The 22,801-nt window shown below is 41.5% G+C and overlaps 1 pseudogene; it reads left to right on the plus strand.

The window, feature by feature from the left end:
• Positions 1-12,707: 12,707 nt before the first annotated feature.
• LOC132385010 (galactoside alpha-(1,2)-fucosyltransferase 2-like) lies at positions 12,708-18,509 on the plus strand (annotated as a pseudogene).
• The last annotated feature ends 4,292 nt before the right edge of the window (positions 18,510-22,801 follow it).

The following is a 22,801-nucleotide window of genomic DNA, read 5'->3' on the forward strand; positions in this document are numbered from 1 at the left end:
ATAAAATTCAATTTCTTCTTTGCTCCTGCTTCTCATTTATGATTTCGTCAAAACGTGGAACTTTCTTGCTGACTGCGATCCGCAGGTCTGCCTGTGGATTCAGGCGATTCCTAGATTTTGTCTTGATTGACAAAAGAGAACTGAATCCAGATTCACACTAGTATGTTGTTGCAAATGGAATGAGGACATGGAGTGCTCTTTCACAAAGTCTTGGGAACACATCCAGTGCTGCACACCAAAACTCCTCCAAAGTCTTGCTTTCAAATGGCATTTCAAGAGCTCGATTTGTCCGCAAATCAATAAGATCTTCCTTCAGCTCTTCATCATCTGACATGTTCTCTAAATTGTAGGAATATGGATTCATGATCCATTCTTCTGAAATCTTCAGGTCTCCAGCAGCAAAATATCCATCAAACGATTCTGACAGCATTTCCAAATGAGCCACAATTTCTTCACGCACAGTAGGAGTTATGGATCCAGCATCATCAACCATCTCTTCTAGTGAAGGAATATTTGAGAGACTGCCTGTTTCAATCCTTCAATGCCAAAGACGTAACTTTTCTTTGAAGGCATTCAACTTTCCACAAGCCTTCAATATGTTTATCCCTTTTACTTGAAGAGAAACACTTGGCTCATTCATAGGAGTGAAAATGTCAGCTAAGTAAGCCAGTATTTGGGTGAATTCTTGTGATTCCATTACCCCAACCAGATCGCATTCACGCTCCTCCAGAAAAACTTTGATTTCTTCCCGTAGTTCAAAGAAGCAGGTTAAAGCTTGTCCTTGTGATAATCAACTGACTTCTGCGTGGAAAAGCAAAACTGAATGCTCACTTCCCAGATCCTCACAAAATGATTTGAAGATGCGATGGTTCAAAGCACGCCCCTGATCCAGTTGATGATCTTCACACAAGTAACAAGGACTTTCTTCAAACTTGGAGGCAATGTTTTTGATGCCAAAGCATGCCGATGAAGAAAACAATGGGTAACTTGCAAGTCTGGAATCTCCTTTTTCATCAATGCAGAAAAGCCAGATTTATTTCCAAGCATTGCAGGTGCCCCGTCAGTGCACACAGAACCAGTGACTTTGATATCTAAATCATGTTTGGCAAAGAAGTCTTTCACCAGCTGCATCACATCCTTTGTAGTTGCGTTTGTTTTCAGATCTTTACAAAACAGGAAATCTTCCTTCACAGCACCATCATTGACATACCTCACTAATGTGATGAGTTGGCTACAACTGGAGACATCAGTTGACTCAGCCAACTGAATAGAGATTTTAAGAGGACTAGCTCTGACATCTGAGATGACTTGGTCCAAAATATCTTCACTCAAATCACTGATTCGGTTGTGAATGACATTATTTGATAGGGACAACTGTTCAAATTTTTTTCTTGCTTCTTTGCCCAGGATAATTGTTGCCATTTCTAGTGCACATGGCTTGATGAGATCTTCCGTAATTGTATGGGGCTTCTTGGATTTGGCCACTTTATATGCCACTTGGTATGAAGCAAGAAGTAGTGGTTTTGTAACAGAAATGAAACCTAATTTTGGAAGAGTTCCTTGTGAATCAAAACGAGCTGTTTTGATTTTCAATGACCCAACATCATGTCCTTCAACATCAGCTCCACCATGCTTGTTCCTGAAGTGCTCTTGAAGCTTGGATGGCTTCAGGTTTGAGTTGGAAATCACAACGCTACAAATAATGCACTGGGGTTTTTGCAAGCCATCATTTCCTGTTGTACAAGTGAAACCAAAGCACACATAGTCATCACTCCATTTCCTTCTTTTTGACATGATGAAGGGTTAAGGGTAAAGAGGAAAATATGAGCTAATATGAGAAAAACTATCTGACTAACTCAGGGACGACCGCTTTACTCAACCAGACATGCCTATAGCAAAGTATCTCTAGAAATATGTTTTCGAATATTATATTACGATATTATCTGCGGTTATGCCAAGATAAATCGTCAGGTGGAAATGCTACGGGAACACGACGCAAATTATTAGGCTACTCTCTATTGAATTTACGCACCTATTTCCAAAGATTACTGGAGCTATGAACTCCCATCACACGATTCAAAGTCCTCGGTGCTAAACATGATTCCTCAACTAACACAATTCAAAATTATCAACGCTTCAAGAGAAAAACCTTTTAAGAGAAAAAAAACCTTTGAAATTCAAAAACTTCTTTAATGCATTGAGACAAATACGAATGAATGACTTCAGCTGCTTTTTATCAAAATGAGGCTTTTTAAAATTTTATAACTGAATAATTTACCTACTGTCTGCAGGTTTGGTTTTAACGCGAAGTCATTACTCGATGGTTGATTTGGGATGTATAAAAATTTTGGCATTATGAGATGGTTTTTAACTCTGAGATGTAACCTTCTAGCTAACACTGATAGACTCCTCAACTCTGAGGTGCAACTCCCAGGTAACACTGATGAGAATCCTCAACACTGACTCGGGCAGCGGGAGACTGGAGTGTGCTTGGGACAAACGTTAGTACCACTTCTCAAGGCACACTGGCAGCTGGCTGAGTGATGACTCATGACTTGTCACTCAAGGACTCAAGCCACTCTTTGTCGCACCCCCTGGGGGTGTGAGCACCCCAGGTTGGGAACCCCTGCATTAGACATTGGCTTTGCAGGAGAAGCCAGAGAGTAGCAGTCGATGGTTGCCTCTCTGACAGGAGGCCTGTGACTAGTGGAGTGCTGCAGGGATCAGTGCTGGGTCAAAGCATAGTAATCAAATTAAACCGTGCTTTACTACATGTTCCAACTGGTACTAAATAGATGTACTTTCTTGCATGCAAAAGGGGAAAAAAACAACGTTCTTATCTATAACTAAATTATAACCAAGTTTTTTTAAAGTACTATAGAATCAGAAAATGTTAACTGGAATTCTACATGAACATTGTGAAAATTAGGGATCTGTTTCTTGAAATGCTAATTCAGACAACATTAAAAAACAACAGATACTAACCAGGCTGTTGCTTTCTTTATGAAATTTGCAAATAACAGTGTAACTTAAAAAAGGTTCATTCTTTTGAGAAATAAATCTTTAACAGTCATGCTAAAGAACAAGAAAAGGTAGAGCTTCATGAGTTGTCACTGCCCTTAAAAGTTAAGTCCTCCACATTGATTTATGATTATATGACAAAATCTTATGCTTAAACAAATCCTGTATCCTAGAATATAGGACTTATTCTTCCTGACATATGTTTAATAAAATCTAAACTATCTCTAATTTCTATCTCTTCCCTTTTCTCTGTCTCTGCTTCTGTTTCTCTTTCAGACTCTCTACCTCATTTTCACCCTCTGCCCCTCTCTGCATCATTCTTTCTCTCTGTCTCACATTAAGATGTAAACTTACAGCACCGGAGTAGGCTCTTCAGCCCACAATGTTGTGCCAAATTCTGTTCGCTAGTAATTAAATTGCTAACTAAGCTAATCCCCGCTGCCTACACAATATCCATAGCTCTCTATTCTCTGCACACCCATGTGCCTATCTACTAACATCTTCAGTGCCTCTATAGTATTTACCTGCACGACCACCCCTGATGTGTAACCCAAGCAAAACACCGCTCTGTGTAAAAAACTTGTCCTGTATAATGCATCTCCTTTGAATATACCTGTAATGCATGGTAAATGCACCTTAAATGAACGGCCCTCTGCATTAGACATTTCGACCCTTGAAAAAAAATGTTGGTTATCTACTATTTCTATACCTCCCCATAATCTTGTAAACTTCCATTAGGTCTCCCCTCAGCCCCATGGCTCCAGAGAAAACAGCCTAATTTGTTTAACCCCTCCTTACAATTTCTAAGGTAGGGACATGTTCAGCACAGCTTTGTGGGCTGAAGGGCCTGTAGTGTGCTGTAGGATTTCTATGTTTCTACAACAAACCCCTCTACTCTATGCAGCGTCCTGATAAACCTCTTCTACCTCGTCTCCAAAACCTCCCCATCCTCCCTATAAAGGGTCAATCAGAATTGAATGCAATACTCCACATGCAGCCTAATTAGAGTTTTATAAATCTGCAACATACTTTCCTGATTCTTCAACTGAATGCTGATTAATAAAAGCATGCCATTTGCCTTCTTTACTACTTTATCATTATGTGCAGCTTTCCGTCTGTCTGCCGGTCTCCCTGTGTTGCTTTATCCCTGCATTTTTCTCTGGCCTTCTGCCTCACTCTCTCACTGTCCCTATCTCTTTCTGTCTCTCTTCTTCAGCACATCAGTAAAATCTGATGCCATGTTTTACATTTTACAGATAATTCACGTGTTAAATGTTAAAAAACAAAGTATGACCTACATTCAAGTGTCAAACAGATTATATGGTTTAATGCACAATCATGCAAACTTCAAGGAGACTTCAAAACTTCAAGGCTCTACAATGAAAGAATGTTTTATGTTATTGATCACATAAGCACATTCATTCAAAAATCCCATGTAACTCAAATCTTCAGAAACCTCCCAGGCCCATTTTCCATCACCTGATCTACAATAAAACTGTTTTCAGAAGACGGTTTATTCAGATTGCTTGTTCTGCAGAATTGATTACATCAACACTTCAAGTAATCTGCTCTCTATCTCTCTCCCCCCCTCTCCCTCTCTCTCACTGACCTGCACCTAGACCATATCCCTCCAAACCCCTTTCATCCATGTACCTGTCCAAGTTTTTCTTAAATGTTAAAAGTGAGCCTGCATTCACCACTTCAACTGGCAGCTCATTCCACACTCCCACCACTCTCTGTGTGAAGAAGCCACCCCAATGTTCCCTTTAAACTTTTCCCTTTTCACCCTTAACCCATGTCTTCTGTTTTTTTTCTCCCCTAGCCTCAGTGGTGAAAGCCTGCTTGCATTCACTCTATCTATACTCATCATAATTTTATATACCTCTATCAAATCTCCCCTCATTCTTCTACGCTCCAGGGAATAAAGTCCTAACCTATTCAACCTTTCTCTGTAACTCAGTTTCTCAAGTCCCGGCAACATCCTCGTAAACCTTCTCGGCACTCCTTCAACCTTAATATGCTTCCTGTAATTAGGTGACCAAAACTGCACACAATACTCCAAATTCGGTCTCACCAATGTTTTATACAACTTCATCATAACATTCCAACTCTAATATTCAATATAAAGGCCAATGTGCCAAAAGCTCTCATTACAACCCTATCTACCTGTGACGCCACTTTTAGGGAATTATGTATCTGTATTCCCAGATCCCTCTGTTCTACTGCACTCCTTGGTGTCCTACCATTTACCTTGTATGTTCTACCTTGGTTTGTCCTTCCAAAGTGCAATACCTCACACTTGTCTGTTAAACTCCATCTGCCATTTTTCAGCCCATTTTTCCAGCTGGTCCAAATCCCTCTGCAAGCATTGAAAATCTTCTTCACTGTCCACTACACCTCCAATCTTTGTATCATCAGCAAATGTGCTGATCCAATTTACCACATTATCATCCAGATCTATTGATTTAGATGACAAATGACAATGGACCCAGCACTGATCCCTGTGGCACACCAGCAGTCACAGGTCTCCACTAAGAGAAGCAATCCTCCACTACCACTCTCTGGCTTCTCCCATTGAGTCAATGTCTAATCCAATTTACTACCTCACCATGTATACCTAGTGACTGAATCTTCCTAACTAACCTCCCATGCGGGACCTTGTCAAAGGCCTTACTGAAGTCCATGTATACAACATACACTGCCTTCCCTTCATCCACTTTCCTGGTAACCTCCTCGAAAAACTCTAATAGATTTGTTAAACATGACCTACCACCCACAAAGCCGTGTTGACTCTCCCTAATAAGACCCTGTCTATCCAAATACTTGTAGATCCTATCTCTTAGTACTCTTTCCAATAATTTGCCTACTACTGATGTCAAACTTACCGGTCTATAATTTCCCGGATTAACTTTAGAGCCTTTTTTAAACAACGGAACAACATGAGCTATCCTCCAATCCTCCGGCACCTCACCCGTGGATACTGACATTTTAGATATATCTGCCAGGGCCCCTGCAATTTCAACACTAGTCTCCTTCAAGGTCCGAGGGAATACCCAGTCAGGTCCTGGGGATTTATCTACTCTGATTTGCCTCAAGACAGCAAGCACCTCCTCCTCTTCAATCTGTATAGGTTCCATGACCTCCCTACTTGTTTGCCTTATTTCCTTAGACTCCTTGCCAGTTTCTTATTCACTTTGCCTTTAACCCTGACAGGAACCCACGAACTCTGCACTCTCAAAATATCTCCTTTGAAGGCCTCCCACTTACCAATCACATCCTTGCCAGAGGACAACCTGTCCCAATCCACACTTTTTAGATCCCTTTTCATTTCTTCAAAATTGGCCTTTTTCCAGTTTAGAACCTCAACCCGAGGACCAGATCTATCTTTATCCATGATCAAGTTGAAACTAATGGTGTTATGATCACTGAAACCAAAGTGTTCCCCTACACACACTTCTGTCACCTGTCCTAACTCATTTCCTAATCGGAGATCTATTATTGCATCCTCTCTAGTTGGTACCTCTATATATTGATTTAGAAAACTTTCCTGAACACATTTTACAAACTCTAACCCATCTAGACCTTTAACAGTATGGGAGTCCAAATCAATATGTGGAAAATTAAAATCCCCCTACTATCACAACTTTATGTTTCCTGCAGTTGTCTGCTATCTCTCTGCAGATTTGCTCCTTCAATTCTTGCTGACTATTGGGTGGTCTATAATACAACCCCATTAATGTGGTCATACCTTTCCTGTTTCTCAGCTTTCCTGTCCTGCCTGAGCACTGCTGTAACAATTTCCCTGACTAGCAACCAACCCGTCCCCCCAACCCTTCATCCCTCTGCCTCTATCACGTCTGAAACATTGGAACCCTGGAACATTAAGCTGACAGTCCTGCCCCTCCTGTAGCCAAGTTTCACTAAAGGCTACAATGTCATAATTCCATGTGTCAAACCATGCCCTCAGTTTGTCTGCCTTCCCCACAATACTTTGCGCATTGAAATAGACACACCTCAGAAAATTACTACCACCACACACAACCACACGCATTTTCAACTTTGCATGAACTTTTAACATAATTTATTTTCACCCCCAGTCTGTTATCTGCTCTGGCACTCTGGTTCCCATCCCCCTGCAAATCTAGTTTAAACCCTCCCCAATAGCACTAGCAAACCTAGTGAACCAAAATATCTACTCCAGCAACTGTGGGGGACCAAGGGATTCAAAGTTGAGTCTTTTAAACATGCTTTCAGGCTGTCAGGGAATCCTGATGAACTATTGCTGTTCAGTTATCAACAAAGATGCCCAGGACCCATTAGCTACTTCCTCTTTCCTCACTTCTCACCTACTTCAGTAAGTATCCCACCCAGATCTGCAATTGTTCTGATGTCCAGTTCCTGAACCTGAACTATTCCTTGTTTATGGCATTTTCTTGGCTCTGCCCACAGACCTAATCACATTCCTGACAAACCAGCACCATCTCTGGCCACACACCTGACCACTTTACTCATATACATGATGCTCTGTGGCCACTGGCAATGTTGACGCACTCCAATTGCCTGAAACAGCTTTTGTGTCAACCACACGACCAAATAACCAGATTATCATGACTAAACACTTCTTCCCTTTCTCACAATTCTGAGCAGTAACGACAAGTAAAACAGATAAAAGCTATGCAGGAGCTGTAGTGTATTTGGACCTTCAGAAGAACACAAGATTCTGTAATACAAGATGACCTGATGAAGGGTCTTGGCCCAAAATATGTACTGTTTATTCCTTTCCATAGATGTTGCCTAACGATGAACTCCTCCAGTATTTTGTGTGAGTTACCATAAGAGATGCTGGAAATCCCAAGAAAGAATCTTGGCCTGAAATGTCAACTGTTTATTCTCCCCCACTGTGGCTGCTGGACTCTCAGAAGGTCTTTGGTAAGGTACCTTGCAGGTTATGAAACAAGGTTGGACCACATTGGTTGAGGATAACATATTGGCCTGGCTTTAATACTGGTTAATGGACAGAAGTGGAATCAACACATTACCTCCGTGTTAGGAGGTTGTGTTAAAAGCTAGTGGGATGATGCAGATACCAGTGCTGTTAATAATTTGGATGAGGAAGCTAAGTAAAAAGGGTCCAAATCTGCTGATGTTCCAGAGTTGGGTGGAAGTGTGGGCTGCAAAGAGGATACAAAGAGTTTCTTAGGGGTTATAGACAAGCTGTCTGAATGGATGAGGTTGAGGGGTGGGTGGACTAATGCAAATGTGCTGACATGATAAACATTCTTGAATTCTGAAGAACCTTTGGATCACCAAAGCATCAGAATCCAACACCAGACTGTCAACCTGTTCAGCCATGTTAAGGGAGCTATGGACTTGGGCATCAAGATCTCTCTGTACATCAACATTGTTAGGACTCTTGCCAGTTACTGAAACCTATAGCCTGATCTGTGCAAAACAAATTAAGGTTATGGAATTTCTCCCTGCACTTGCCTTGTGTGACTAACTTGGGACTGTTGTGCCTTTGTGACCATCTGTAATTATTAAGAATCCACCAGGTATGGAACATCCATCCCTCCTTCAACCCTTCCCCCTACACTCTCCCTAGTCTCTCTGGTGTAGATGAATGCATCTCCCCATCTCCACTTTGTCCTGAAGCACATGCAGGCTCATGTCTGTGATGGCTATAAGCATATAATTGATAAAGGATGCTGGGAAGGGTGATTTGGATTATGAATTATGGGAAGCTGGTAGGAAGCTTGGGGAGATGAAAGCTGAAGATAACTTGATGGAATAGAACAGTACTGGAAAGAACAGGGCTTTTGACCCACAATATTGTGCTGACTTGTCATAAGGGGACTTAAGACTGGACCCAAGTGCAGGACACAGGCACTGAAGTACTATAGGCAGGACAGGAACAACTAAACAATAGACAAGATGTGGAGACCATGGCATGCATCAGGGATGTGGCATTCAAGGTGATTCTGGGGTTCAGAGAGAGTCTTGGAGTTCAGGCATGATTCCAGAGTTCAGAGGCAGATCTTGGAGTCCAGCAGGACCTTGGAGTTCTCTGGGCAGGCCACATAACTCCTGGGCAGGGCCCAGATCTCCCAGGCAGGAACACAGGGGCCTGGGAAGTCACAGGGCACAACCCATCAGAGGTGAGGGATAGGAAGGGGCAGAGCCCTCCATCAGACAACAGCAGTCCAGCCTGACTTACCCATCAGAGGTGAGGGATAGGAAGGGAGCTCAGTCCAGGGTGGCTGCCAGACTTACTCACAGAACTCATCTTTACAGTGGGCACTCCAAGCCAAGACAACACCAAGGCCACTCTACTCAGTCCCTGAGCCTCTTAAATACACCGCCAGCCGATGGGCATTATGGTCGCCTCCTTGAGCCCCAACAAGCCACGATGATCCACAGGTGTGACTGGGCTCAAGAGCATAACAAGGGATGTTTACAAGACCCGGAGTCTGGAGTACGCAGACCGGATCAAGAACCGGAATGTGGGCTCCGGACTGGACCATAACACTGACTAAGATCAATCTAACCCTTCCCTTCTGCATGGCCCTCTATTTTCTTTCATTTATGTGCCTATTTGTTCCTTAAGGTTGTCACAGCTCAGAGTAAGAGTGGAGATATGCTCCCGCTACCTATTAAATGTTCCCGTGGCGTGCAACTCAAATACAGTATGTGCTTAAGACTTTTTCCCAGTACTGTACCTCTGAAATCCACCCTATACTTTCCTCCAAGCACCTTAAAATTATGACCCTTCATGTTAGCCAATCCCACCCTGGAAAAAGTCTCTGACTGTCCACTCTATCTGTGCCTCATATCATCTTGCACACCTCTATCAACTCACCTCTCATGCTCCTTCGGTCCAATGAGAGGAGGCAGAGCTAGCTTAACCTATTCTCATAATCCAGGCAGCATTCTGCTAAATCTCCTCTGCACCCTCTCAAAAAGTCAGCAAGGTTTCTTTAAGAGGAAATCTTGCCTGACAGATCTGTTGGAATTCTTTGAGGAAATAACAGGTAGGATAGACAAAGGAGAGTCTGTGGAAGTTGATTACTTGGATTTTCAAAAGGTCTTTGACAAGGGGCTGCTAAACAAGGCAAGTGTCCATGGTGTTACAGTAAAAGGTACTAGCATGGATAGAAGATTGTTGACTGGCAGGAGCCAAAGAGTAGGAATAAAGGGGCCCTTTCTGGTTGGCTAATGGTGTTTCTGCAGGACTGGTGTTCGGATGACTTCTTTTTACATTATATGTCAATGATTTGGATGACAGAATTGATGGCCTTGTGGCCAAATTTGGCTATAAAACATCTATCATGTTTTCCTCTACTACCATGTATTGCAGTACATTCCAGGCACCCATCCCTCTATATGTAAAAACTTGCCCTCCCTATCTTTTGAAAGTACTTCCCTGAGATCACTCTGTCTGTCGTTTGTTCACCTATAAGTTAGTCAACAATTGAAAGGACCTTTCTGCCAGGTCATGGATAGCAAATGAATATATGTTCCAGAATGGCACAACTAAATGAAAAGAAAGATCAAGTGATTCTTGGAATGGGTTTAATTCAAGCAGATATAATAAGTAGTGGCTTCTGTCATATGACTAGTTACACAACACATCAAAAGACTCAAAATATTCTGTGGAAAGTTGCAAGTTTGCTCGGAGTTAGAAGGATGTGGTTAATTGGGGATGAGTTGAGCTTTTGTAAAGCCTGTTTGTTCAGAAATGTCACATTCACTCTCCATCCCCCTGACAGATTGACCCATACACTACTGTGGTCTTTTACTCTGAAACAAAGTCCAATGCAACTTCAGCAGCAACTCATATTCAGTCTGGACACATTGTTGTCTTCTGAACCCAATATTAAATTTTCCATCTTCAGTGAAGTCTTTCTCTCCAACCATCTATGAACTGGCCATTTCTGCTACTAGTCATTCATCTGTTATATTGACTTAGGTTTACTCTCTCCTTCAACACACTCTGACTTGCTAGGCAGGTCCCACAGTCCTACTTTTAACAACACATGACAGTCCTTTGTCTAACTGTGCCTTTTAAGCGATTTGACCAGACAACCTCTATACTTCATCCACATGGCAAACTCTGGCCTTATCTTAGCGCTTCTGTTCTCTTTGTCCTATCTGTTCCACCTGCCACTTTCTCTGAAACATAAAGCTACTCTAAACCAACTTTTTAAATTTCTTTTTCCTAGTTCTGACTGACTCTTTACCCAGAAACACTAGTTCTGTTACTCTATCTCCATACTGTCTTGTTGAGTTATTCTAGAATTTGTGTTTTTTACTTCTGATTTCCAGCACTAACATTTTCATTTAAATTTTCATTTACTGCTGAAGAAATGTTTTCACCTGACTGACATAATAACACAGACTAAGATATGGAGGATCAAAATCCATGTATCCACTGTAGTTTACAAGAAACACTAGTCAGCATTTTGAGCAAACATGATTTCAGTCTCAACTCTGTCAGGTAATTGAGGTCAAGTTTGAGTTGAAACTCTGACAAATAACAAAATGGAAATGGAATCAAGAACTCCGTAACACTTTATTAAGAACCAGCCATTAGAATTCAGAGTAACATGTGGTTGTGAAAGTGAATCTGAAGAAACTGATCCAAACCATCAGATACATTGCAATTCTATCTGTGAGGAGTTGGTTGAAGTCCACCAACGGACAATTGTGTTAGTGAGCAATGCAGCTTGGAAAAATGGGAGGAAGAAATAGTAGCTGTAGGGATAAAGAAGCAGAGGGTCAAGTTTAAAAGTTTTGCAGGGAACTCTGGGCATTTACACTCATTGACGATATCATTTCACAGAGCTTGTGAGCCAACCTAGGGCCCAGAATGACAGGCAAAATTTATAAACACAGTAGTTACAAGAAAAAGTCAGCACTAATAATAGTTTTATAATAAATAATATGGAAGTAAAATACTTTAGAGATTATAGGTAAAAGGCAAAATTAAAGGATGGAATTCAACCAAAGAAACCAAAGGATGCTGGGAAGGGTGATTTGGATTATGAATTATGGGAAGCTGGTAGGAAGATTGGGAGAGATGAAAGCTGAAGATAACTTGATGGAATAGAACAGTACTGGAAAGAACAGGGCTTTTGATGCACAATATTGTGCTGACTAAGATCAATCTAACCCTTCCCTTCTGCGTAGCCCTCTATTTTTCTTTCATTTATGTGCCGATTGGCTCCTTAAGGTTGGAATTTGTGTCACGGCAGTCATTACAATTGCAATAATTGGGCACTGCTAAACTTTTGGTTCAATGAGCAGACAGATGAGTACACAAGTGAAGACAAAGCATTTGTTTTGGGAGTGTATTGTTGGGTATTTGAACACAAATGTAACCAGATTTCAATGCTAAGGCTGTTGGCCTGGGGAAGATTACTTACCCTTCCAGTAAATTCAGAGGGGTGGGGGTCTTGCCGAGGTGGTCTGAGTGGTATCTTTTCAGTGTCTTGATGTGCCTGGTTTAGGTAAACCAGGTCTCAGAAGCATGTAAGAAGATCGGGATCACTGCTGCCCAGTGGATCATGAGCTTGCACCATATCTAAAGGCTTGAACTTCAAACACTCTTTTGCTCAATCACATGATGGCTTGCTGGCACTTTGAAGATAGCATTCAATTTCATCATCTATGTCTTCCTTTGCAACAAGATGACTCCAGGATATAGGAAATGGTCAGTATATTCCAATAGCTTCTTCTGAACCTTCATGGTCAAGTAGCAGTGTGATAATTCAGAGCAGGTTGGTAGAAAGCCTTATCCTTGTGGAACTTGCCATCCTCACACAAGCAGGAGTCAATGATGTGTTAAAGCTCAGTTCCTTAGAATGTAAGAAAACAAATATTACCTGTCTATTGCAGCTTGACCACCGAGGTCCAAGTGTTCTTGCTTGCCGACCTCATTACCTGGATCAGGCTGAATAACAGATATGGTGTGTGATCAACATTGATAGAGGTCAGGTGTAAGTTAAGGATGAGGAAAGAAAAGAGATGTGCTGAATAAAATATATTATACCAAGGTTTAGTACAATGTAATCTTTATTAGCACTCGAGTTACTTAAGAACACATGAATACTACCATCTTCTAACTACTTCACATTCAACTTACCATTCCAACTTATCACTTCTTATATTAAATCACAAGATTCGGAGCTTGGACTTAAATACTACTCATGTGAGATAAAACTGGACATGTTCACTCCAACAGGTAGTGTTTCCTGAATTCTGAGCTCAAGGCTCTCTTTCCTGTGATGGCTGTTCCTGGCTTATTGCTACTGATATCTCAGACAACCCTTTTTACGCAATTTATTTCCAATCTTCTTAAAGCTTGCATTGTTCTGACCCCAGTCCAGCAATTCACGATTCTGAATCAATCATTCAAGCTTCATTTAAGGACTGTTTTCTTTCCTCTTTAACCTAGATCTGGCCCCTATCAATGTTGATCACACATCACAATTAATGTCCAGGATGGGGTAAACAAAGAGTACATACACTCCATGGCCAATTTATTAGGTACACCTGTACATCTGCTCGTTAGGAATACAATCAGCCAATCATGCGGTAGCAGCTCAATGCATAAGTGCATGCAGACATGGTCAAAAGGTTCAGTTATTGTTCAAAGCAAACATCAGAATGGGAAAGAAACATGATCTAAGTGACTTTGGACTGTATAATGATGTTACTGCCAGGCATGGTGGTTTAAGTATCTTAGTAACTGTGGATTTCCTGGGAATTCCACACCCAGAGACTGGTGTGCAAAAAAAAAACACCCTGTGAGTGGCAGTTCTGTGGGTGAAAATGTCTTGTTAATGAGAGAGGTCAGGGAGAATGGCCAGACTGGTTCAAACTGAAAGGATGGCAATGTAACTCAAGTAACTCCATGTTACAACAGTGGTGTGTAGAAGAGCATCTCTGAACGCAAAACATGTCAAACTTTGAAGTGGATGGGCTACAGCGGCAGAAGTCCACAGACATACACTCAGTGACCACTTTGTTAGATACAAGAGGTGCCTAATAAAGTGCTCACTGTGTATTTTCTTATTCAGCTGGAGAGTTCTTTAATTGTAGAGGTTGCATGTATTTCACAATTCATTCAAAGTGTTTCATCCACAGAATGACTGTTCCTAAAGCACTCTCATTCTGCTCTGTGGATGGTTCTTTGTGGAATAATTTTCAATGGCATAGTACATGGGACTACATCACTACAATTCTACTCCTTCACATTGGAACTGACCAAGTGTTCCTCATGTCCTTCCTTCACTGTGCTCTTTGTTCTGTACTTCCCAGCTTCTCTTTCCAGTCAGTGTCCTCTCAAAGCCTGCTGGGATACTTAACATTTTGTCTACCTGGTTCTGGAGTGTTGTAGCCACAGGTGTGATCCAGCCCCTCACTGGCAGCCATTGTTGGCAGGAATGCAGCTGATTTCCCTGCACCCAACAGCAAAGCATCATTGGCTGAGCAATCTTGTGGTATTTTCCTTCACTAGCTGAGATATTGGATCACCATCACATGATCACACTAATCTTCAAGTGGACCAATTTTGTCCCTTGCTATCCATTTGCTCTTAATATATCTGTAGAAACACCTGGGATTCGCCTTCATCTTTCCATTGAAGAAACTTAATGCCTCCTTTTAGCTCTCCTGATTTTCCTCTCAAGTGTTCTCTTGCCTTTCTTATACTCCTCAAGTACCTCATTTGTTTCATGTAGCCAATAACTGTTATGCACCTCCCACTTCTTCTGAACCAGAGCCTAAATATCCCTGGAGAGCCAAGGTTCCTTAAACCTGTTATCCTTGCCTTTTATTCTAATAGGAATATACAAGCTCTGTACTCTCAAAATTTCACTTTTGAAAACCTCTCACTTACCAAGTATCCCTTTGCTGCCATACAACCTATCCCAATCCGCACCTACCAGATATCTTGTGAGGCTATCAAAATAGGCATTTCTCTAATTTAGAATCTCAACCTAATTACCAATCCTATCCTTCTCCAGAATTATCTGGAAACTAATGGAATAATGATTGCTAGCTCCAAACTGTTTCCCTACAAACTCTTCTGTCACCTGTCCTGTCTCTTTCTCTATTAGGAGATCCAGTATCACACTCTCTGTAGTTGGGACATCAGCATATTGACTAAGGAAACTTTCCTAAACACATGTGATAAACTCTGTCCCAGCCATTCCTTTTACAGTATGTGATTCCTAGTCAATATGTGGAAAGTTAAAAATCCCCTTCTATCATAACCTCAAACAAGAGAAAATCTGCAGATGCTGGAAATCCAAGCAACACACACAAAATGCTGGAGGAACTCAGCAAGCCAAGCAGCATCTAGGAAAAAGTACAGTCGAAGTTTCCGGCCGAGAGCCTTCAGCAGGATTGGAGAAAAAAAGCTGAGGAGTAGATTTGAAAGGCGGGGGGAGTGGAGAGAGAAACACAAGGTGATAGGTGAAACCAGGAGAGAGAGGGATGAAGTAAAGAGCTGGGAAGTAAATTTTGCTAAAAGAGACAGGCCGTGGAAGAAAGAAAAGGGGGAGGCGCACCACAGGGAGGCAATGGGTGGGCAAGAAGATAAGGTGAGAGAGGGAAAAGGGGATGGGGAATGGTGAAGGGGGGTGGAAATACCTGAAGCTTGAGAAATCCATGTTCATGCTATCAGGTTGGAGGCTACCTAGACGGAAGATAAGGTGTTGTTCTTCCAACCTCCAACCTAAATGTGGCTTCATCACATCAGTGGAGTATCTATGGATGGACATATCGGAATGAGAATGAGAAGTGGAATTAGAATGGATGGACTCTGGGAGATCCCACTTTCTCTGGTGGATGGAGCGTAGATGCTCGGTGAAGCGGTCTCCCAATCTATGTCGGGTCTCATCGATATACAGGAGGCCACACCGGGAGCTCCGGACACAGTAAATGACCCCAACAGACCCACAAGTGAAGTGTCGCCTCTCCTGGAAGAACTGTTTAGGGCCCTGAATGGTAGTGAAGGAGGAGGTGTTGGGCAGGTGTAGCACTTGTTCCGCTTGCAAGGATAAACGCCAAGAGGGAGATCAGTGGGAAGAGACAAATGGACAAGGGAATCACGTAAGGAGTGATCCCTGTGGAAAGCAGAAGGTGGGGGGCAGGGAAAGATGTCTTTGGTGGTGGGATCATGTGGGAGGTGGTGGAAGTTATGGAGAACACTTCCCATTCCCATTCCATCTGCCAGAAAAAGCGGGAGCTCCCAGTGGCTAACCATTTTAATTCCACTTCCCATTCCCATTCCTATATGTCCATCTATGGCCTTCTACATTGTCATGATGAGGCCACACTTAAGTTGGAGGAACAACACCTTATATTCTGCACCTGCTCTCAGGATGAGGCTTTTTATTCTAGAATGAAGGAGATTTCCTCCTTTTTCAAAGAATGGGGCTTCCCTTCCTCCACCATCAATTCTGCCCTCAACCGCACCTCTTCCATTTTAAGCACGTCTGCTCTCACCCATCCTCCTGCCGCCATACCAGGAATAGGGTTCCTCTTGTCCTCACCTACCACCCCACCCGCCTCCTCGTCCAGCACATAATTCTCCGAAACCTCCCCTCCTCCCTTCACCATTTCCCATCCTCTTTTCCCTCTGTCACCTTATCTCCTTGCCCACCTATCGCCTCCCTCTGGTGTCCCTCCCCCCTTTTCTTTCTTCCATGGCCTTCTGTCTCTTTCACCAATCAACTTCCCAGTTCTTTACTTCATCCCTCCCTCTCTGGGTTTCACCTTATGTTTCTCTCTTCCATCCCCCCCCCCCACCTTTTAAATCTACTTCTCAGCTTTTTTCTCCAGCCCTGCTGAAGGGTTTCGGCCCAAAACGTTGCCTTTTTACTCATTTCCATAGGTGCTGCCTGGCCTTCTGAGTTCCTCCAGTATTTTGTGTTTTCTAGTGTCACATCCTTATTTTCGTTTCAACTGTCAGCTATCACTCTCCAAATTTGCTCCTCTAAAATCTTCCTGACTATCGGTAGGTCTGTAATATAATTCAAATAATATGGTCATCCCTTTCTTATTCATCAATAGTATTCCTTCCATCATAAAATGGGAGAGACAATTAGATTAAACTGAAGCTAATGGGATAGAACAGAAATGTGCAATGAGCTTCATATATTTGGCAGAGTAATAATATACAGGGGACAATGATCATTCATAAGTATGCTTATTATCAAGATATGATGATGATGGTTTCAAAGATCTTTTTTGAGGATCCAACTATCAAACATACAGCACTTATAAGATTTAGATAAATATGGAATAGGGAATACATTTGCATGCTTCATCTGTGAAAGTATGCTATCAATTACACCATTAAGATGCTCTGAGTAAATAGCAAAATTATCTTGCTGATATTTCATTTCAGAGACTCTGTCCCGAGTTGAGGAAAACAAACACATAAAATCACAGTTGAAGTGTGCCAGGAAATAAATATCTGGAAAAGAATTTGTCAATAGCAAAATAAAGTAAAAATGACTTTGTTAATTTTCGTTGTTGCATTACTGATGTAATAATAATAATAATAATTTTATTGATCTCAAGTGGGAAATTATTTCATTACAGCAGCAACATTTAGAAACACACTTAGTAATAATAATTAATAAATTTAATAATAATATTAACTAATAATAAAGCACAGTATGTTTGATTACATACATGCATAAATACGTGACCGACACTAAGATTTTTGAAGATGAAACCAAAAATTAATTGTAAATTTATACAAGGGATGACTCATCAAGGGTGAAAGCTCCAACAAAGAGAATTTGGACAATTAACTCCATTGGACATCTTGGCAACCAGATAGGGGAATACAGTATGCAACATCATACGCTTTAGCCAAACTGAATGATCATCAAGCTTACATTTTGCCTTCAATGGCCAGTTATCTGTCGCCAATCTTAAGAATTACCCTTCCAAACCTCTATGAGAACTTGATCAGAAGAATGCATTGGCACCATTATAATCTTCATAATTGGATGGACAATGAATATTGGACAATAAGTATTAGACAACTATATCCTTGCTCCTGGATCATTTATCATTACATACAAGATTAAATCCTCTGCAAGTTCACCTTTCATGACTTCATCACAGAAGAGACAAATGCATATCTCAGAAGCATTAGAAGAGAGCGAGAGAATGTGACATTTGTAGGTGTTTGACGGTGCAACTATTTAAAGGTCATGCCAAGTGTATGGAAAGGTGTCATAACTGATGAGAAGTATTTAGAAACAGCAATGGGTCATTTCAGGAATAGATACAAGAATGTTATTTTGGCAGTAACATGTAAAGGAATAGACTGGTGTAAGGTGAACATCAATATTTGCAGAGGAGATGCCTTCTTTTCAGACACTGCAAACAGTCCAGGTCAAGATCTTTCTATCCTTGCGCACTGTAATTACAGTATAATGACTATAGGGACATTTGGTTACTGAGCAGGCTAACTGGCTGGTGGGGAGACAATTCAACTTGATAATTTCATCAAAGGTTTCAAAGGTACATTTAATGTCAGAGAAAGTATGAAGCAGCTTTCTTACCTCAATGGATTGGAATTCCTGCCAACCTCTCAACTCTTCCGAACCTGTTTAACTCACTATAGCCAACAACTTTGATTATTGCATTCTTAATTATATGTTGCCATTCCTTAGTATTGATTTTCTATCACCAGGTTTAATATTGCTTTTCTGTCAGTGGGCTTCAATCATTGTGAGCACTCACTTGTTGGAGAGGCAGTGCTAGGTTTAAAAAGAGCTCAGGAACTTTCAGGAATTTTCAATGGGCTTCAGTCATCACAGTCCATTATGCAATAAAATAAAAAGAGTAAAAAGGCTAATAAAAAGAAGTGAGGTGTAAGTGGAACAGCCATTGTGTGAGTCGGTCAATGTAAAGCTCAAGAAGCTGAGGCAAGAAGGGGGCAAAGGCTCTATGTAAGTTTTTAGTAAGTTTTATTTTTCTTTCTTTGTCTATTTGTACATGGCTAGTGTGGTGCAAATGGGACCAGGGTTAATGGAATTTTCTTTGTATGAGATGGGAGAATTCTGGATTGGGTGTTGCGTAATGAACCAGGTTTGATTAGGGAGCTTAAGGTAAAGGAACCCTTAGGAGACAGCAAACAGAATATGATAGAATTCACCCTTAAGTTTGAGAGGGAGATGCAAAAATCAAATGACTTTGGAGTAAAGGGACATGAGAGAAGAGCTGGCCAAAGTTGTATGGAAGGAGACGCTAGTAGGGATGATCAAGTCAAGTCACTTTTTATTGTCATTTCGACAATAAACTGCTGGTACTGTACACAGTAAAAATGAAACAACATTTCTCCAGGACCCTGGTGCTACATGAAATAACACAAAACTACACTAGACTACAGATCTACACAGGACTACATAAAGTGCACAAAACAGTACAGGGCAGTACAATAATTAATTAATTAATAATTAATAAACAAGACAGTAGGTACAGTAGAGGACAAATTTTGATATAATAATAAATGATGTAGACATCAGTCTAGACTCTGGGTATTGAGGAGTCTGATGGCTTGGGGGAAGAAACTGTTGCACAGTCTGGTCGTGAGAGCCTGAATGCTTCGGTACCTTTTGACAGATGGCAGGAGGGAGAAGAGTTTGTATCAGGGGTGCGTGGGGTCCTTCATAATACTGTTAACTTTATGGGGACAGCGTGTGGTGTAAATGTCTGTAATGGCCAGAAGAGAGACCCCAATGATCTTCTCAGCTGACCTCACTATCCACTGCAGAGTTTTGCGAACCAAGACAGTGAAATTCCCGAACCAAGCAATGATTCAGCTGCTCAGGATATTCTCGATACATCCTCTGTAGAATGTGGTGAGGATGGGGGGTGGGAAATGGACTTTTCTCAGCCTTTGCAGAAAGTAGAGACATTGCTGGGCTTTCTTTGCTATGGAGCTGGTGTTGAGGGACTAGGTGAGATTCCCCGCCAGGTGACCACCAAGAAATTTGCTGCTCTTACCGATCTCAACGGAGATCGGACATTTGGTGATGGTGAAGCAGCAATGGTTGGAGTTTCTGGGAGCAATTCAGAAGGCGTATAATAGATGCACTCCAAAGATGAAGATGTATTCTAAAGGGATGATGGTGCTACCATGGCTGACAAGGGAAGTCAAAGACAGCATAGAAACAAATTAGAGGGCATATAATATAACAAAAAATAGGCAAATTTAGAAGACTGGGAAAAAATGAAAAGCCAACAGAAGGTAATGAAAAAGCAATAAGAAGAGAATAGATAAAGGTATGCTAGCCAGTAAAATAAAAGAGAGGTTTGAATGGATGTTGGACCGCTGGAAAATGACACTGGGGAGGTCGTAATGGGTGACAAAGAAATGGCGGATGAACTCAATAAGTATTTTGAGCCACTCTTTAGAATGGAAGGCACCAGTTGTACGCCAGAATTTTGAGAGTCAGGGGACAGAAGTGATTGTAGCTGTTATTAATATGGAGAAGGTGTTTGGAAAGTTGAAAGGTTTGAAGGCAGATAAATCATCTGGACCAGATGGACTACACACCATGGTTCTGAAAGAGGCAGCTGAAGAGACTGTGGAGGCATTAGTAGTGATCTTTCAAAAATCAGTAGATTCTGGAATGGTGTCCAGAGGACTGGAAACTTAGAAATGTCACTCCGCTCTTTAAGAAGGGAGGGAGGCAAAAGACAGGATATTTTAGGCCAGTTAGCCTGACTTCAGTAGTTGGCAAGATATTGGAGTCTATTATTCAGGATGAGGTTTCAGGATACTTGGAGGTACATGATAAAATAGGCCAAAATCAGCATGGCTTCCTTAAGGAGAAATCTTGCCTGACAAATTTGCTAGGACTCTTTGAGGCAGAATAGACAAAGGAGAGTCAGTAGATATTGTTTACTTGGATTTTCAGAAGGCCTTTGACAAGGTGCCACACACGAGACTGGTAGACAAGATAAGAACCCACGGTATTGCAGGTATTGTATAGAAGATTGGCAGACTGGCAGGATGCAAAGAGCGCAAATAAAGGGGGCCTATTTTGCTCAGCTTTTGGTGATCAGTGGTGTTCTGCAGGGTTTGGTGTTGGGACCACTTCTTTTTTTGTTATATGTAAACAATTTGGATGATGGAATTAATGGCTTTATGGCCAGGTTTGTGGTCAATACAACAATAGCTGGAGAGGCAGGTAGAATTGAAAAAGCAGAAGCTCTTAGACAGATTGGGAGAATCGGCAAAGAAATTGGCAGATGGAATATAGTGCAGGAAAGCGTACGGTCATGCACTTTAGCAGAAGGAATAAAGGCATAGAGTACTTTCTAAACAGGAAGAAAATTCAGAAATGAGAGGTGCAAAGGGACTTGGGAGACCTCATACAGGATTCCCTAAGGGTTCATTTGCAGGTTCAATTGGTAGTAAGGAAGGCAAATGCAATGTTAGCATTCATTTTGAGGGGACTATAATATAATAGCAAGGATGTAATATTGAAGTTTTATAAGGCACTGGTCAGATTGCACTTGAAGAATTGTGAGCAGTTTTGGACCCCTTACCTAAGACAAGATATCCTGGCATTAGAGAGGATCCAAAGGAGGTTAACAACAAAGATTCTGGGAATAAAGGGTTATGTATGAGGAGCGTTTGATGGCTCTGGGCTTGTACTCACTGGAGTTTAGTAGAATGAGGGGGTATCTCATTGAAACCTATCAAATATTGAAAAGTCTAAACAGAGTGAATGTACAGAGGATCTTTCCTTTAGTGGGGAAGTCTAGGACCAGAGGGCACAGCCTCAGAATAAAGGGACATCTCTTTAGAACATAGATGAAGATGAATTTTTTGAGCCAGTGGGTGCTGAATTCATGGAATTCATTGCCATGTCATTGGGCATATTTAATTGGGCAGTGGCTCTTGATTAGTAAGGGCATTCAAGGTGCAAGGAAAAGGCAGGAGAATGGGGTTGGAAGGGATAATATATCAGCCATGATGGAATGATGAATCAGACTTGATGGGCTGAATGGCCTAATTCTGCTCCTATGTCTCATGGTCTTATGATCTTTTAATATCTTTGGGACAACATGGTAGCATAGCCATTGCTGTAACCCTATTACAGCACTAGTGACCCGGGTTTAATTCCGCCACTGTCTGTAGAGACTTTTTACATTCTCCAGGTGACCGTGTAGGTTTCCTCTGGATGCTCCAGTTTCTTCTTATATTCCAATGATATACATGTTAGTGGATTAATTGGTCATAAGGGTGCAATTGGGTGGTGGGGACTCATTGGGCTGGAAGGGCCTGTTACTATGCTGTATCTCTGTAAGTAAATAATTCAATTTCTTTCCATGTCGTGGCAATTTAACCAGACATGATCTATTTAATTAGTGGATGAAGAGTTACTACTGTCACCTCCTTAGATGGTGAAGCAAATTCGGGAAATATGAAAGAATGGCAGAATTTGTTGAAAATATCCAGTTGGTCAGGTAGGATCAGTGGAGAAAGACGTATAGAAGGAAAACAGATGTGTTGGAAAACATCAGCTGGTCAGGCAGCATCTGTGCAAAGGGAAACAAAATTAATGTTTTAGGTTGAAGATCTTTCTTCCAAGGCCTCTGATGAAGGATCTTCAGCCTATTTTTCCTACTCTTTTCTGCATCTGCAGTCTCTGACTTTCAAAAACAAAACCAGGTTAATGTCACAGCTTGATGATCTTTGAAAATAACACTGACTGGGCACACAGAAGACACAAGA

This window comes from Hypanus sabinus, chromosome X1 (assembly GCF_030144855.1).
Source record: "Hypanus sabinus isolate sHypSab1 chromosome X1, sHypSab1.hap1, whole genome shotgun sequence".
Taxonomy (NCBI): domain Eukaryota; kingdom Metazoa; phylum Chordata; class Chondrichthyes; order Myliobatiformes; family Dasyatidae; genus Hypanus; species Hypanus sabinus.